Below are 3886 nucleotides of genomic sequence, written 5' to 3'. Positions count from 1 at the left end.
TTCCTCTTTTTATCTGCACGGTGAACTCCGATATCCTTTAAGACACAGCTCCAATGTCATCCCTGTAGACTCTCTGCTGAGACACCCCTTCCTGCTCTCAGCAGGTTATTCACTCCGTCTTGTTCATTCCTAAAGTGTTGTGCATAAAACCCTATTAGAGCATTATGCTCTACTGAAATTATATGTCTGACTATCTAAATAGAATCTATTTATCTATTCATTGTGTGGTATGAGGACAGGTGCCTGTCATAAATTTCTTCTTTTTTTAATTTTAAATTTTTATTGACTTTAGAGAGAGGAAGGGAGGGAGAGAGCGCGAGGGAGAAAGAAAGAGAGAGATTGATGTGAGAGAGAAACATAGACCAACTGCTTTCTACATGCATCCCGCCCAGGGATCAAACCCACAACCCGGGTATGTGCCTGACAGAGAATCAAACTGCCACCTTTCAGTGGATGCTCCAACCAACTAAGCCACAGGGGCCAGGGCTGTCATACACTTCTTTATTCCCTGGGCCTGGGCACATAGCAGGTATTGAAGAATAAATTAATCAATGCCTTTTCTTATTAGACCGTTCCCCTCCAGTACACCCAACAGCTTACATTACTTAAGAAACAACTTCAAGGGCAGGTCCAAACAGGCTCCTTTTGGTCTGGAAAAGGGGAAACTCAAAGGAAAGAAACCATCTCAGTCCAGTGGGGAAGTGAGTCAGGGCTTTGAAACCCAGATATTCCCTGACCCGAACCCTGTTCAATCCAAAGGGCAAACATTCTTGGCCCCAAAACACCGGTGTGGCTTTGTAACCCTCTTTCCTGTGTACCTACCCGGGGCGTAGCCACACACACCCACCCACTGCACTCATGCAACTCCCAGTCACTCAGTCGGTGATCTTGCCTTTCAAGTGTTCCTTTCATGGTCCTAATCTTGGCTTCATGCTCGGCTAAGTGACCTTGATCACTGCACTTACGTTCTCTGAAACTCATCTAAGAGATGGGGATAATTACCCCTGATTACCTCACATGGGAACTCGGGGAGGCATTAGTGGGGAAAGTGTTTTAGAAATTGCAAAGTATTGGGCAGTTGGTCACATTGTTTCTTTACCCACCCAGCTACCCCAATATTACCAAGAACAGCCTCCCTGTGTCCTCTGTGAGCCCAGCGTTTCATATTATTCCTCTTGATTCTTCAGAAGTCTTGCTTGTTTTTCACCCTCTCTGATCAGTCCTGTAGTCTCTTTCCATTTAGGGGCACCATTCTATAGTCCTGTCACTGATGGAGAACACACTAGAGTGGGAATCAAAAGACCTGCTCCTATTTGCCAATGTGTCTAGCCATGTGTCCTGGTTAGGTCACGTCTCCACTCTGGGCCTCATTTTCCCCATCGGTAAGATGGGGTTTCTTGTGTTGCCTCACTCTTAGGAGGTATTGTGAGCATCTACCCATTCAGCGTAGGTAGAAATGTGTTCTGAGAAGTGTGGAGTGAGTGAGGATGAAGAAGGCTGCTGGTTATTATCTCAAGGAGTCAAGCAAATGCCCAAGCCGTTTCCATGGTGCCAGCATCAGGTCTCTTCTGTTTGGAGACAGAGCAGCTGGGTGCCAGGAGGAGCTCACACATTTACAAGGCAGCTGTGTGGGTGACGTGGAGAAAGCCCTGGCCTAGGAGTGAGGAGACCTGGGTTCTTTCTCTTCCCTGGTGTGACCCTGGGCAATCATCACCCCCGGGGCCTCAGTTTCCACATATAAAAATTCTCAGTTTCCACATTGGTGTGGGCCCTAGCTGGTTGGCTCAGTGGATAGAGCGTCAGCCTGCGGACTCAAGGGTCCCAGGTTCGATTCTGGTCAAGGGCATGTACCTTGGTTGCGGGCATCTCTCATCGATGTTTTTAACTCTCTATCCCTCTCCCTTCCTCTCTGTAAAAAATCAATAACACATATTTTTTAAAAAAACTGGTGGAGAATAGGTTGTGAGAAGGAGATACGCTCCATGGGCCATCACACAGGGTCTGAACTCATCATCTACCTTCTAGAAAAGAGACTCCTAGGTCTAGACCCCTATCCCCTCATGTCACATGGAGCGCACGGGCAGCCTGACCCAGAGGTCCGTTTTATGGGTGGGGTCCAGGAAAAGAAAGCACAAGGTATAGAGCAGGTGGGCGACTGACACAGAACTACAACTTGGCTCCCGGCTCCCAGCCTAGACAGATGTTATTAGCAGCAGAAGAGCTTCGGGGAGTCTCCAGACATTTCCCAGGACTGGGGTGCATATAGGGAGTAGCCATTAGGCAGGTCACCTCTTGCAGAGCAAGCGGCTCCGGCCAAGCAAGAAGGCCACTCTGGGTCCCGGAGTGCCATTTCCGCGCGGGCACTCGGGGCTGACCCGCAGGTGTTCGCCTGCACATCCATGGATGTGGAAGAAGCTTTCGTGCCGCCCTCCACAGGTCCCCACGGTTTCTCGGCGGGGAGGGCCAGGAGCCCAGCTCCGCAGTCCCACGTGCGCCCGGGAACCCCGCTGCGCCGTCCTGGGGCGGATCAGCCTCGTTTCTGAGCCGACCCCTCTTCCGGCTCCGTGGTCTCAAGTGTCCCAGCCCTGCGGGTGCCTTTACCTGTCTCTCCCGAAGGCTCCGAGGGGCGTGCGTCGGCTGTGGGACACCGCGCCCTGCCCTGTGCTGGAGGGTGCGCCGCCCTGCACCCTTCGTTCCGATGGTCCTGGCGCGTGCAGCCCCTGCCCAGCACCGCCCCGAGCCCCCTCAGCTTTGCTTACCGACCCGCACTTGGCTCCCTTTTTCCTTCCTTAGGGCGTCCCCTCCTCCGGCCCCGCCCGCCCCCCACCACACCCCCTTCTCCGTGCGCTGGCTTCGGGCGCCTCCGCCCAGCTGCGCGGCCTCACCCCGCTGTGGGCGCCTACCCTTCCGTCCCCTGCAGCGCCTGCTTCCTGCACCCGCGGCGGGAAGCCTCTCGCTGTGCTGAGCTTGCCCAGCCCGAGGCCAGTCTCCAGAAAGCGAAGCTGAGCATCGAGTGCTGGGGCTAGCAGGCTCTGCTCCTAGCGGCTGCGTGGGGGTGGGCAAGGCACTGTTTCTCACGGGGTCTTGGCTTCCTCGCCATAAAATAGCTACGATCCTGCAGGCATCCTTCACAGGGTGATGGTTGGGGTCAGATGAGATCTTAGAATCCAAAGTATTAAAGCTGAACGGTCACTGCAGAAATCGGATTCTAACATGGAGGCCCAGCGCGGGGGACAATGGCCCAGGTTCACCAAGGAAGTTGTGGCAGGCACTTAGAAGCCAGGACACCACTCTCTGTCCTTCACCCCAACTGATGTCGCCTTCCTCCAAGACTCAGTGGCTCTTCACGGTCCAGACAACTGGTGACCAGCCACACACCTCACTGGTCCCTCAGAACACCCTTCACTTTCTGGCCAGCAGGCTCACTCAAACTACTGTCTGGTGACGCTGCAGGCTCCAGAAGAGAGAAGCAGGTAGGGACCCCTGGGAAACGGCCAGGGGGCTAAGGGCAGGGGAGTGGACAGCGGCTGGGAACAGCCTCACAGGGACGCTGTGGGAGTCCTTCCTTATCAGATTCCTCTTTATCAGCCGTTGGCCTTGGAATAATTAATAACAAACAGGCCAGCTCTTGCTCCCTTGCAAACAAAGACCTGTTCCAGGACATCTAAGGCACATACCCTCAATCACAGAATCACAGATTACATCTAGGAAGTGCTATCACTTTAGAAAGACCGGCCACACGGAGGGAGTAGTTGTACAAAAGTATGAATCTTCATCAAAAACATGTTACTTCCGTTTTATCTCTGCGGGCGTGTATTTTGACCCAGCTACAACGTTTTCTCAGTCTGGAAATCAGCGCGAGGACGTCATCCTGAGCCTGGTCTCA

At 53.2% G+C, this 3886-nt stretch overlaps 1 protein-coding gene across 2 annotated transcripts in view; it reads right to left on the bottom strand.

Annotated features, from left to right (window-relative positions):
- KCNE3 (potassium voltage-gated channel subfamily E regulatory subunit 3) overlaps nucleotides 1-2794 on the bottom strand; it is a 10221-nt gene extending 7427 nt beyond the window's left edge. The window contains exon 1 of one of the 2 annotated variants that reach the window (XM_006777928.2): nucleotides 2760-2794. The gene's annotated coding sequence lies outside the window, so the exon portion shown is untranslated. The other variant, XM_006777927.2, reaches the window with a different exon arrangement.
- Between the last annotated feature and the right edge of the window lie 1092 nt (nucleotides 2795-3886).

The sequence above is a fragment of the Myotis davidii genome, unplaced genomic scaffold, assembly GCF_000327345.1.
Source record: "Myotis davidii unplaced genomic scaffold, ASM32734v1 scaffold169, whole genome shotgun sequence".
Taxonomy (NCBI): Eukaryota; Metazoa; Chordata; class Mammalia; order Chiroptera; family Vespertilionidae; genus Myotis; species Myotis davidii.
This window is presented reverse-complemented; position numbering and strand designations above follow the sequence as displayed.